At 35.7% G+C, this 15,091-nt stretch overlaps 1 protein-coding gene across 2 annotated transcripts in view; it reads left to right on the top strand.

The window, feature by feature from the left end:
* Window positions 1–15,091, top strand: part of PDE3A (phosphodiesterase 3A) — a 279,950-nt gene that overhangs the window by 56,274 nt on the left and 208,585 nt on the right. The window lies entirely within an intron of this gene.

Here is a 15,091-nt window from a genome sequence, read left to right as displayed (position 1 = left end):
ATGTTTGTCACAGAATAAGCTGGAGACTTGCTCCAAATCATACAGATGGCCAAGTTATGATCATGGTCCAACGTTTCTAGTACTGTGATCTAGTGCTTTTCCCAGAGTCAGGTGATCATACCCAGTGTGCAGTAATGAAACAAGCTGGCAAACTCGCTTCTTTTCAGCGATAAAAGTGTATAAAAGCAAAAATGTCAAAACTTGGAAAAGGCAGTGTTCTGAGTAGTATCTATGAATCCAGTTTTGTGACTGAAATGCTCAGGGATAATGTGTGTGCTTAGCAGTGTTAGTGTGACTAGAGTGTGGGTTTTCATTTGGGCTTTGGGTTGAGACAGAACTGGACTCAAATTTGGCCCTACCAGTTACTAGAATTGTGACCTTGGGCAAGTCATTTAAACTCCCAAAGCTCTGGTTTACTCATCTATAAAATGTAAAATGGTTGTAATGTCTTCATTGTAATGTTTTGGTGAGAATTAGAGAGACTGTATGTAAAGCACCTACCATAGTGCATGATGCAGGATGTATATATGAGTATATACCAATAACTTCTCCTGAAAGGGTAAAATAAATGACTATTTAAATCATCTCAATGTTTTAAGCCATTTGTTCTGCTAAAATTGTGAGGTAAGCTTAGCATATACATTTGTGTTCATCAGAAGTCCATAGACAATTTATTAGTCCTCTAGCTATTTGTTTTTGAGTGAAGCAACTTTCACCTTCAAGAAAATCAAAGAAGCAGAAAAGTAAGATTATTAAAATGTTTGGGGAAATGATAGAATGATGGTGTGATTCACTTTGAAATTTTTAATACTATTCCTTGACTATCACCAAGAAAATTTGTTTTCTAAATGGAAAAGTTTATATACTGTTTAGGAAGATAATCTTTTGCTTAAACACCAGTTAATGTCTTCAGTAAAAGGCAGATATTGATTTTTTGGAAGATGATGTGAGTGTTTAATCTTTAACACAAGGTCTGATTTCAAGTCTTGGAAAGCAGAACATGGTTAAATCATTTCCAATATGGAAACTTAAAAAAGCTACTAGTGTAAAAAAGTTGTTTTCAAAATGTTTAAACATTTCACACAGGATGAACTATTTACTAATATGGGAGAAAATTAGTAATAATTCCTGTATGTCAACATTTCAACTAATGTCACCCGATTCCTGGGTCGCTCTGGATTTCTTCTGTGCACGCTTATGTAAGTTATCTCATGCACTTGGTGGCATCATCCTGCATAGCTTAGAAAGCCTTGAAAGCTGCCAGGAAACTTTCAGTGAGCATCCAGGTGTTCTGAATCTTGCTAAGGAATTTACAGCCCTGCTTTCATAAGGACGGGTTCCCTATAGTCTCCCCATGTCTAAGCTCTAACAAAGAATAGTGGACACACATTACTCTTGGGCGTCCGGGGATATGATGATCTGTGGATACTTTGGAGTCAAGATCCTGGTGGCTTGAGGCCGTCCACACCCTACGTTAATATTCTTGGATCACTTGCATTTTCTGTCAGTGGCTCCTCTAAATACCATTTGTCAGGAAACTAATGTTCCCTGTAGCTCCCTCTAATGGGCCTGGCAGACATTACAGTCTTGGAAATTTCCAAGTCTGTCTCAGAGATAAACAGTAACAGGGTCTGTTAATTGAAAGTGTGGTTAACTGCCAAGCTACTCTTTATGCCTGCCTTTATTCCTTCTTCATGAAAAGAACAAATTATCTGAAAAGGAGCAGAAAACTCGCATGTGTTTTAGTTTAAGGGATTGTAAAAATACAGTGAGAGGATTTTTGGACTCTTCATTGTCCTGATGATGGGGAAAATGGGCTGAAGTAAACCCTACACTGATATAATTTGGTTAACCTATTATTAATTTGGACGAAAGTCCTGAAAAACTGCTTTAAAAGGTATACAGTAGAAAGGGCGATATTGTTGAAAATTTAGAAGGTGGCATTCATACCAATGATTAATGAATAAAGAGACTACGATTGCAAACTTTTATGACTAAAATTTAAATGTTATACTGAGTAGATTCTTTTATGGTTTATATTTTTTGCTGCCTCACCTAGTGCATCACAGTTTACACACACAAACACAGAGACCTCTGCAAAGATGCCTATATTCAATAAAACTTAGAATTATCAAATAAGTGCTTCACCTTGTTCTCTTCAGGGCCAAGTAGGTACCTACCTTTTCCAGGCAGGAAGGAAGCCCTCATGGTTCCTGGTATAGCAAATTCATAAACTATATCCTTTGTGAAGATTATTTTTTTTAATTAAGGAAGTTTTTAATAATATTAATAGCATGATATAATCTCTTAGGCCTTGATAAACACCAGGCCTTAAATGAGTTTCTGTATTTTTAACGTTTTTCTTTTGTCTGAAGGAAAATTTTGTTTTGTTTTGGAGAAAAATTACCCAATTTTTTTATTCTTTGTTTTGCGGTCAGAGTGCATTGTTTTACTATATGAGAGCAAAAGTAAAACACTTCACTGCAAGGAAGATATTCAAAACCACGGAAGTGAAGAAAGTTGACATGGACTACTACTTAGAAATTTAGCATTTTATTCTAAAACATGGTACTTTGACATAAATAGGTCCCTATTTTTATATCTGTGTATCTATACACATGCATTGGATGCTGCCTGAGTCCCCAGGTACCTCCTTTCTCTACTTTTAATGTACATACCGTGTTTCCCTGAAAATAAGACCTAGCCTGACAATCAGCTCAAATGTGTCTTTTGGAGCAAAAATTAATATAAGGCTCGGTCTTATTTTACTATAATATAATACCTGGTCTGATATGATATGATGTGATGTGATGTGATGTGATGTGATGTGATGTGATGTGATGTGATATGACATAATGTAATATAATATGAAGAATGAGTCTTGTATTATAGTAAAATAAGACCAGGTCTTACATTAATTTTTGCTCCAAAAGACACATTTGAGTTGATTGTCCGGCTAGGTCTTATTTTCGGGGAAACATGGTATACGTACATACACAGTATTTCACTGAACTTGAAAGAATTGTGTTGTCATAAAGATAATATGTATGGCCTGTTTCTATTTTGGCTCTGTGGAGAGAGGGATAAATTTCATGGGAAAACTATCTTAAATCTATTTTCTTGTCCTGAACTGCTGCTGACTTACTCCTTGGCTCCAGGCAAGTCACTCTTTCTCGATTCAATCACTACCATAATAATGAAATATCCTCCATTCGTTGGAGGATTTTTTTTTTTTAAGCATCTCTATTCTATCCTTTCATTTTCAGAGAGTAATAATATCTCTTTTAGATTATTTCATTTGGAAGGAAACATTATCTGTCCATCCTTATTACCACCCTAACATGACGTTGGCATGTTTGTTAAGCATTCTATAATTCTGTCTAAAACAGGTAGATTGATTTTATATTTTGAAAATAAAAGATACAGAATGCGATGAGACTACAGGGAGACTACCTGAATAACTAAGCCTGGCTCATCACATATAATGTAAGGTACCAGGCTCACAGAAGCAATAATGGATGAACCCCCTCAAAAGAAGTTTTTGTTTATTATAATTTCTGAAAACAGTTTCTCCATAAAGATGATTTATAGGATTATTTTGTTGTTGTTGTTCACTGAAATCTTGTTTTGCCATGTAAGTTCATGTGGGGGGAAAGTTACCATTTGAGAGGATGAGAATGCTGTTATATAATGGTGGAGATAAAAAATTTTATTAGCTCCATGATCCTAAAATAATTTATTTAGCCTTTCTGAGACTATTTTGTTGTTGTTGTTTAAGATGGGCCATTTGAGTTGCTATGAAGATTAATTTAAATCAGATGGGTTAAGTGTTAGGACACTGCATGTCAGATAGTGACTGGTCAAAGTAGAACAAAGCACCACTGCTATTTAGACAGATATATAGCTATAATATCCTTAAATTTTTCATGGTATTAGGTTATATTTCAAGTTTTTGCAATTCAGTGAAAGACCACAAAAGAAACTTAATAGAAATCATGAAATCAAAGATAATCTATGTGCTTTATCTTTCCAATTGTGTATCAGCCTTTTGAAAGGGAATGTGTTCATTTTATACTTTAGTGAAATAACACATCATGCAACTACTGTAAAGTTCCTAAGTTCCTGTTTGCTGAGAGGTAAAGGAAGGTTTTAAGATGAATGAGATTGAGTGGCCGAGTGGTCTGACTTCAATATTAATCTGTAAACACTTTAAAAATGCACAGTCATTCAGCGTATGGCTTTTTTCTTCATAAATCTTTTATGAAAAACAGTGATAATGTGCCAATGTTGATGAAACATTGCACTAGAATATATTTTTTTTATTTACAGATGAACAAGCTAAGACCTAAGGTAGTTAAATGATTTGCCCAAAGTCACACAGATGTGACTCTATCTAATTTCCCTGTTCACCAGATATTTAGATACTCTTTTCTAAGTCAAAAAGTGAAGAATTTACTCTTCTAACATTTATCAAATTCTTACTGTTTTCGAATTGTAGAAAAAAGCTGAGGAATTTTTTAAAGAAAAAAAGGAAGAATTTCAATTATTTTTCTTTTTTCCTTTTTCCATATCATTATAAAAATTTAGGGGGATAATTGATTAGTTTATTTAGCCTGCTTTCTGAACCATGTTTTTTTAAAAAACCTTGTTCAGTTTGGTACCATGCCATTTGCTGGTTAAATGTTCTTGAAATTTAGATGAATGGTTGTCAAATAATTAAAATGTATCTTTATGATTTTGTGTACAGGGAATAGAAAACTTAATTGAAAATTATATGTATATATATTAACATTAATATGTATATATATTAACAGAAGTATATTGTTCCACAAACGAAATTCTAGAAGGTCTCAGGATTGATTTCATCAAAGAGTTTTGGCTCCATATTTCCTTGGAATTCTCTTGGCTTTGCCCTCCTCCAGTGGGTGCTGGAGTGCTTCTTTGCTATCTATTCAAGCATAATAAATGAAATGAAGAATAGGACAGGCAGAACATTCCTAGCAGAAGTTCTTCTCCTATTAGCCTAAATGACCATTTCGGAACCATTCCCTGAAGAGATCAATGGGATCATCCCTTGACCAAACTGACCTTTGGTGGGACAGCAGACTTTTGACATTGGGTTACAGGAGAGAGGGGTTGAACCTCAATAAATTGGGATTCTATTAAGAAGGAGGAAGATGGAGGGAGGAGATGGTGGATGGACAAGAAACCTTGCCCCTTGGAAGAACTGGAGATTTTGTATTCCCAGTGTTAAAAGAGGCAAGTATGCAATTCTGAGGGTCAATTATTAAGTAGATAAAAGTGGAAGTATGTAGGATACATAAGTGCCATTTAGCCTTGGAAATTATATCGGTTGTGGTGATATATGTCACCTTTTGGTTCTGTGTGGGGTCTCCAATGCAGGATGACTTAAAAAAATAATATTGTGAAAATTGTAACAAATACTTAACAATACTTTTTCAAGATAGCTGTTTGTTTATTTCTAGTTTCACCTGCAGTTGGTTTTTAGTAAATCCAAAACCCAATTAAGTAAATTTTTTATAAATATTGTACAATGTTTCAGTGTCAGAATTGCAAGAACAGCATAATAAATAAAATAAATACTCAGAATATAATTTTAGTAAGGTTGAGAAAAGCATATGCTACTGGAAAGATATTTCTATGTCTAATAGAAAAAAATGTATGTCTCCTCTGTCACAATTTTGCCTTCAGATTCATTGCTTATAGACTCCTGTTTACTTCACAAATACTGAAATTTTTCATAGATGGGTTGGGAGGAAAGAACATGCGTAAATGAAATTCCTAGATGGTCAATGCTTTAAGTACAGTTGTCTTCCACCACTGACCAATACTGAATTAGAATTGGTTGTAGAAAAATTGATCAATTATTTTTCTCCCTCTGAGCTCAGTTCTCATTTAACTTAAATTTGCTTTGTTCTCCCTTAGACTCAGTGTTTCTGATGCTGGAGGTTTGAAGCTCCCACATTGTTAAGAAATAATGTGTAACATTGATATTCTTTTAAAAATATCATTAAAGTGCTTCATCTTAGATGATTTGTTAAATCAAGACTTGAATATTGAGGTGACCTTTTCTGCATTTCAGTTGAGTGCCTGAGTCTTCCCATAGACTTGACTGTCTGTAACCCGGTCTTGCTCATGACTATAGCATGTGCCCCCAAATCATCTATGGACCAGGAAGAGAACATGCATTTGTAATGTATATTTACAATTTGTTTCCATTAATATTCCTGGAGTCTTCAAATTTGTGTGGTTATTGTGCCTCCATAGAAACTACCAAAGTAACCTCTATTCTCCATGGGGAGCCAGAGCCAGAAAGACTATTTAGAATTTATTGTTTTAGAGACTCTTTGCTAGTTTTTAGTTAACTCCGTGACCTGGTAAGGATCATGACCAGACAGGAGCATTGAATACACTTGAGAGCAAAAGCAGACACAGCCTCTGTCCTCAGAGGGAGTGTAGTTTAGTGGCAGAGACGGGTAAAGCAAACACTTGTAGAAGTAATGGCATTTAAGAAAGGAGGTACATGGTGTTGTAAAGAACCTGTAATAGACCTTTTTGTGAAATGCTGATTGAGCCAAGATCTGAAAGATCAGAAATTAGACTCCCACAATATCATGAAAAATAGGATCAAAATAAATGTGATCCATTGGCTGTCTTGCTCTGTTTAATTCTATATAGTGTTTATCTAGTGTGGAGTTTATTGCATTGGGCTTATATCTTATATATACAGTAGTACCTTGGTTTTCGAACATCTCCGTTGACGAACATTGTGGTTTATGAACGCTGTACACCCAGAAGTAAATGCTTCAGTTTTCGAACATGACTCAGAAATCGAACATGTCACACAGCTTCCGCTGAGTGCAAGATCCTGAGATCTAGCTGATGGCTGTTTACAAACATTTCATAACTCTTGGATTATGTTCGAAAACCGAGGTACCACTGTATTGGGCTTAAATTACTAGAGGCGTTTTTAGTCAGTTGGTGAAGAACAGCCTCTCTAGTTTTCTCAAGGATTAAAGATTTTAAAACAACTTTTAATTCGTATTAATGTAAAAATTAATCCATTGAGAAAGAAATGAGAATATCAATTTTAGACAGATTTTAACATCTGTATAATAAAACTTCGATTCTTGATTTGATTGAAAAAATATTTAAGGAGCACCTTCTACATACCAGGCATTTTTCTGGGTGCTGGGGTACGAAGCAGAGACGGCCAGGGCTCTTGAACTCGCAGTCCAGAAAAAGCTTCTCTCTAAGAATAGCCTAGACAGGGTGGCTGTGCTTCTCTTTTTTCTCTCTGTCATAGGGAATCCCAGTGCTTTCCTTATTACAGTGGAGTCACCATGAGATTCTTGATTGTGGATCATTTTCACTCAATTCCTAACACTGATCATTTGTGACTAGCATTTGTATTCAGATTTATCAAAAATATCTTTCTGCTGTTCAGTCACATCTTGAGAAGCCTAAATCTTCTACTCAGCTGCGTGTCATCCAGAATTTAGGCTTTTCTTCCAGATTAAAAAAAACATCATTTGGATGCAGCATGTTCTAAAATAGTGAACCCCAAGAAACCCCATATGACAATGATACTCTCTTTTTTGTTGTTATACCACTAAGGGATAACAGTAAAATAAATATGAAAGAAACTTCTCTGTGCGGTCAGGAGGGTGGATGATGTGACAGGAGCCTTTATAGTGGACAGACTCTAGACTTGGTGGGTGGGTGTGAGATGGGTCAGTCACAAAATCTGAATATGATATCTGGATCTGACTCCTACCAGTTATGAGATGCTACGAGTAATTTGCTTAACTTGATCAATCTCTTTTCTCCTTTTCTGACAGAGTAATTATACCTGCTCTGCTTAGCTCACAGCTATCGTAAGGATCGTGTGAGAAATGAACAGATATTTTTATAGTGTAGTGTAGATACAAAGCTAGAAATGGTTAGATTTTAGTGTGGTGTAACCACTCTGGGTACAATACCATGTTGGATCTGGACAAAGATGTTAAATAAGGGAAACAGGAATTTTTCTCCCATTTGTGTGTGTGTGAGTGTGTGTGTGTGTGTGTGTGTGTGTGTGTGTGTGTGTGTGATTTCTGGTATTGGGCAAGATAGAGATTTTGGTTCATAGTAATTTTTGTGGTTACCCTAAAGTTAAATTGCATAGGTAAATGTGGAATAGATCTTTGCTCCTTAATGTAAGGTTCAATGGTCAGCCAAATCAGCATTACCTGGGAGCAGCTAGAAATGCAGACTCTCAGGACCCCCTGGGCTGACATTTAAAATCCATCCTGATCATTCAAAAGACTTGAGGACGTTGCAAAAACACTGACAACCAGCAGCTGCTGGATGTTTTAGCACCACCTGGTAGAATGGGGGATACAAGAGGGTTATAGTGAAAAAAAAATATGCTGTTTTCTGTTCCCAAGGAACCATTTTAGGGGTGAAAGGTTCATATTCCATTATCAGTCCCCTGAGCCCACCAGTGTTCAAAAATGTTTTTTCCCAAGACTTTTATGGTGCTAAACTCAGACTTTTCGTATTGGAATAACAGACCAAATATGAGTGACAGTTATAGTGTCTGGGATTGAGGGAAATATTTAGTCAGAGGAACTGGGGTTTTATCAGAAGATATGTATGATTTCATCTCTAGGATTCTGGTCTCTGGTCACCTTTGCTCTCTGAGGACAGTGAATAAGGGCTGCTTTACTCTGCTCGTTCTAAGTTCCATGAGGTACACATTCTCAGGGACTCAGCCTGTTTTGTCAAAAATATCTTATTCTGTTATAGAGGGGAAGAATGAAGTCAATTGAGACCAAGAGTGGCTTAAATTCTCAATAAGGATCACATGTGTATTTGAAAATAGGAAGTACTTCTTCAGATTCTGTGTCTAATACCCAAATCTTTTCTATATAATTGCAAATTAACCCTCTCTTCTAGCTTTAGCAAGGTTTAGGATTAAATAAAATTGAACTAGCTTTACCCTTAGAACAGCAGTTTTCTTTGCAGGATAGGTGAAATAATTTTTAATCTTTCCTCTGTAATTATAATAGTTGTGACCTTGCTCCTTTCTCCTACCCTCCGCCCCCACATTTTATTCCCTCCTTCCTGGGGATCTGGGTAAAACTGAAGATATTTTCTGAGTGAAATGCTATGTGATTCCTTTGAGTATTGACTCCACATCTGGACTCTGGAAACAAAAATTGAGAGTGTTGGGTGAGGTGAGGTAAATCAACTTTAATACGAGAGATTAGTGATGGCACATGACAAAATTCAAGGCTTTATTTTTCCAATTTTACTACAAAATCAGCGAAATCTTGTCATGGTCAGCATTTGGGAACCAATGTTGTACCCGACTCAGCTTTCATTTACTTATTCAATAAATACTGATTGTGTCCCTACTATGTGCTGATAATATTATACGTAGTAGGACTAGGTAGTGAGAAGACACTTGTACTCACACAGTGTACATTTTATCACGGTAAACATCCTTTTGAACCAATAGCTCCAAAGTTTGAAAATAAATAAATAGAAGATTAGCACTGTGTTTCTCATATTAAATACTATGTTTTCAGATTTAGCTAATGCCCTTTTTGTGTAAACAAACAAAAAGATGGTTTTACCCAATAAGACTGCCAATCAAAGCAGGTAATCATTTTATGATAATTGTCTTCTAAAGCAGACCCATGCAAGGGTATTGCTAACATTAAGACTTTTCTTGAGTTTTCCTATAGCTTATTCCATCTAGTAAAGAAGGCGTTCTAGTCTTGGGGTAGAAAATGTTGCTAGAAAGAAGTAGATCCATTTTTTCTAGAGTTGACCAAACTACTTTTATTTCTTTTTTAAAGAAGGTCCTAACTATCTACAGGTGTTCAGCCTCCTAAAATTTCAATTTATGTTCAGCACAACCAGCTTTTGAGTGTTTACTATAAGCCTTTAGCCACATAGTAATTTCTCCCTTAAAGAAATCTGCTGTATATAATGTTAAGGCAGAGTTGTCATGACTGTTATACTGTGTCTTAAGCCAAATACATTTCTCAGCATTCCAAGGTTATGTGAATACACAGAAATAATTATTTTCAGATGTTGACATTGCACTTAGCGCTTTAGTAATATAAGAAAATTTGGTTCAAAAGGCATTCATCTAAAAAGCAATGAAAAATACAGTGTGGATAAATATGATGTGCATTCAGACACTATAATGCAGAAGTGTTTGGAGTAATTTAGCTTTCTGTCATAATATCTTTATAACATAGGCTATGTTCTGAGATAGCATGTTTCCTATAACACAGCTACAGTCCAGAGATGTGTCTTGCTTCCAGTCGAGTAACTGCTTTTAAGCACTGAGCCAGACACCCAATTCTCAGATTCTCTTGTCACTTAATATGTTCTGTCTTTAAGTCAGTTTCAAAAGTTAAAGAATTGAAATCTTAGTTTTGAAACACAGTTTTTCTATAATGTCCATAAAACGACAATAGGACTTTAAAAGCCTGATCCATCTCAGGTAGTTTTGGCAGGAAGGGGTTGAGAGAAGTAAGATTTAACTAGTGGAGAGACAAAGACAAAGTTGGTTAAATACTCAAACTTATTTTTGTCTTAACGTTCATACATGACATCCGATATGAATTTCATCGATTTGTATCAACTTTTCTTCTAGTCAATAGACAAAGGAGAAATATGAATGAAGTTTTATTATACAGGCAGTATTGTTTCTGTACATTTACAAAAGAAAAAATATTTTTATCATCTGTTAATCATTCAATTTTTACAGTAACATTGAAAGAAAACATAAAAAAGTACTATTTGATGGATGATAATTATACTTGAAAATATTTGGATCAACTGAGTATTGTTGACTGCTTGTCTAGCAAAGCAGAATGTTTTGATTTTACAATATTGTAAATGCTGTGGGCCAAAGAGGGCATCTGCTAAGTTTTTACTTTTAGTTACATATTTCTGTTTTTGCCTTGTAGTCTTGCAATGCATAATTAAAAGTGTTTGCAAAGTATAAGAAGTATATAGTATGGTGAAGTATGACAATTAAGTTTGCGAACTCATCCTAGAAAAAGTGCTACATACCTCATTGCTGAATATAACTATGGTCACCTTCAAAGTACTCCCCTTGGGAAGCTATGCACCAACTCCAGTACTTAGTCCACCCTTCAAAGCAATTTTGGAACTCTTTTTCTAGAATGACCATCAGAGCTGGTGTCATATTATCCTTGATGTCCTGAATGTTATCAAAATGTCTTCCTTTCAATATTTACTTTATCTTTGGGTAAATAAAGAAGTCATTGGGGGCCAGATCAGGTGAGTAGGGAGGGTGTTCCAATATAGTTATTTGTTTACTGGCTAAAAACTCTCTCACAGATAGTGCCGTGTGAGCTGGTGCATTGTTGTGATGCAAGAGCCGTGAATTGTTGGCAAAAAGTTCAGGTCGTCTAACCTTTACACACAGTCTTTGTAGCACTTGCAAATAGTAAACTTGGTTAACTCTTTGTCCAGTTGGTACAAATTCATCATGAATAATCTCTCTGATATCAAAGAAGGTTAGCAACATCATTGCAACAAGTTCGCAAACTTAATTTTCAGAACTCGTATTAACTATCTGTTTTGAATTATAAATTTTAAAAAAAATGGGACTCCCTTCCTGCCCACCACCCTAGAGACAGACTTTCCATGACAGAATAGTTTTAAACACCAGGATGTTGCATAAGTCAATCTGGAAAAAATAGGGACAGACAGCTGGCAGTATCTAATAAAGCTTTGCTTTGTGACTTTTTTTTAATTGTTCAATGAACTATAGTTAGTCATATATGCGTAACTTATACAACATAAATTATAATGTCCCGACCTATGTGGATATACTTTCAAAATCAGTAATTTTTTTTGCTTATGTTGTTTCTAATTGTTTTTACTCAGGCACTCTTAAAAAAATATCGTAGTATAATGTAGATCCAAAGAAATCTAAACTTTGATGATAATGACTATGAGAGAAAATCTATGCAAGGGACTTTTGAGAGAATTAACATTTGCGATAGGGTATGAAAAGTTGATATATTCTGTCTATGATACTACCTGGTTTTTATGTTGTATAAGTAATAGTTAGGATTTAGTTTTAAGTTTTACTCTCCAAAGTCTTAAACTCCAAAGTAATTTACTGTGGCAAAGAAGTTGGTGGATGGCTCCATTATCCTACAGGTTACTCGGGGCTGGCTCTAAAACAGCTCATGGGGTGGAGATTAAACTTGTATGTATCAGAAGTTGAACTTGTAGCCAGAGACTGGCCCTGTGACCACTGACCTCTGTTTTCCAGTGTTGGAGGACCTTTGGTATCCCAGAGAATGATGTACATTTTATACTGTCAGCTATGGTCACTGATGGGATGTTTTTGAGCAGGATGAGGACTGTGTTCCTCCCAATTAATCTTTTTGCCTCAGCTCACTCTCCTATTCTCACACACTCCTCTTTTCAACCTTGCCCTCAAACTAGAGAGAAACCTTTCAGGATTACGGGTCTGATTGTATACTGCAGTTGCTTGCAAACTTACAGTGTTCCTGGGTGTACAGCATATTTTTCCTGCCCCTTCCCATGGTGTACAAGGCCTTGCCAAACTATGTATCTTCCTTTGGAACAATTTTCCATTCTCTCAAGTCTCTTTGACCTCTCATTCCTCTACTTTTCTTAGGTTAGTGCCTCTGTCTTGACGACCCTTCTCACCTCTGGATCCTCCATCCCCCTTCTACTGTTCTCATTTATGGTTAATCAGTGTACCACTTGTTAACCCTTTCGTTCTGTGAAGAACTAAAGAAATATATAAACCTGTAGGAAATTTTTGTAAGAGTGTATTTGAGCCAAAACTGATGACAGTTGCTGGGAAGCAAGATCTCAAATGACCCAGAGAATACAGTTTTTCAGTTTCTTTTATGCATTTGAAATTAAGGAGGGAAGGTAAAGGATGATTACATGAAGCGGGAGAAAGTAAGGTAGAGATTGGATTGCAGGATAGTTAAGATTATGTGCGCTCTTGAGGGTGGTTATGCTTTTAAAGGGGTTACTTTTGGCATTTCAAAGGTATGTTAACCTAGATACACAAGAACAATAGACAGGGCTGGTTTAAAACCTTTCACTAAAAACGTTAGGGGTGGCCTGTAAGCTCAATTGGTGAGAGCGCGAGCTCTTAACAAGGTTGCTGGCTTGATTCCCACATTGGCCAGGGAGCTGCGCCCTCCACACATAGACTGATGGACAATGACTTGTCTTGGAGCTGATGGGTCCTGGAAAAAACACACCATTACCCAATTAAAAAAATAAAAAGTTATAGGCCTGGGGTGTGACTACCCATTTAGGAATTTATGATATATTACAGCACCCCTTTTTCATCCACAATTAATATAAATTTTGAAAGTTTGTTTCCAGACAATTCTATATCAAAATGGAATTTAATTGTTGACACTACATATCCACGTTAAAAAGGCTTTTAAAATTATTTAATGTAAGTTGTTTTTGGTGTGTTTTTTTCATACTTTCAGTTTGTGCCATATAATCACAACCAGGTATACACAGTAGTCAGTCAGGATAGGCTAACTTAGGTTGCAATAACAACAACTACAAAATTATTAATGGCTTATGACAAAAGGATTTTATTTCCATGTGGTTTGGAAGGAAAACTGGGCTTATCAACAGTTACTTTGGAAAGCAGTTCCACTTGACACATGCTCCCCCAGTCACCTGAGCAGGGGAAGAGAACATGGTGAGCACACACTTCCGAGCACTTCTGCCAGGTGGTGATGCATCTGTGTGAATACACTTGTGTGAATACACTTCACTGACCTCATGTGGCCTCCCTAAATGTCAAGGAGGCGGGGAAGTATAATCCTACCATGGGGTGGAAAGTGGAGGACAAATGGAAATATTATGTCAACAGCACCGCTGGATGTAAAGCTTAGAAATTGTAGGCCAATTCTTTTGAAATTTATGTTCAGTAGCAGTTTGTAAAAATGTAGTCAAATCTAGCAGCTTGGAAATTAAAACTGAAAAAAAAACAAAAAACGTAAGATGTGATTATGTGTCTTTTGAAATCATTATCTCAGTGTAAAACAATGAATTTGCAGCATATGTAAGCACTTAGTATCTGAGGCACAAAAATCTGTTAAAATCAACTTGTCCACTGATAGTGTGGAAGGAAAAGACAGTGTCACAGCAAGTAGACTGAGTTATCCTTGGGTTATATATCATGCTTAAAGCATTCTTTTTTTGGGGGACAGGGTGGAGAGAACCATGATTATAATTCAGAATTCACCTGTCAAAGGCAACGAGCAGAGTTTGAATGAGTCAAAATTTCATGTTGAATTACTCCTCTATTGATGTGTTGAATTTTATATAAAAACATCGTTTTGTTAATATTTATTTTCCTTTGGTCTGTTTTCAGTTGTCAGCACTACTTGCCATTTTTAAAATTTCTTTTTGTAAGAAGAAGTTATATAGAAATGTGTTTGAGGGACATTTAATATAACTGTAGCATTGGAGAGAACTCTTACTCTGTCCTACTATGGATATCACTAAACTATATCACTGCAGTCCTCCCTGCTAACTTGGACTTAGGAGCTTGACTGCCTGCATAGGTATGTAAGAGGATGCGGGTGAGAGGAGAAATTAAGAATATAGTTGTATTAGAATTATTTGCTGATATAAGCTTCTTAGGAAATACCTTATTATTTTCTAGAATAAATAATGATTGTCAGTGTGACCAAGTGTGCAGACATAAAGTAAGGAAATCTAAAAGCAGTATGTGTGTGATCCAAAAACAAGTTCACTAGTAACTGCTTTTTCCTGTGTTTTGTTTCTATTGCACAACAAGAATACTCCCTTCCATTTCTTGTGCGTAAGTTAAATATGTATGAGTAAATGTCTTGGTTTCTTTTGCTTCACAGTAATTATGCTGAAAATTCTCAAGAGATGCATTAGCTTAAGTTAAATATTAAATGTAGAAATTGCAAAACAAACTGTTCAATGGAAATAAAATTTCTTTAAAAAAATAGGTATTAATTGTTGGTTTCATTTAGCAAAT

The sequence above is a fragment of the Rhinolophus sinicus genome, linkage group LG02 (assembly GCF_036562045.2).
Source record: "Rhinolophus sinicus isolate RSC01 linkage group LG02, ASM3656204v1, whole genome shotgun sequence".
Taxonomy (NCBI): Eukaryota; Metazoa; Chordata; class Mammalia; order Chiroptera; family Rhinolophidae; genus Rhinolophus; species Rhinolophus sinicus.
This window is presented reverse-complemented; position numbering and strand designations above follow the sequence as displayed.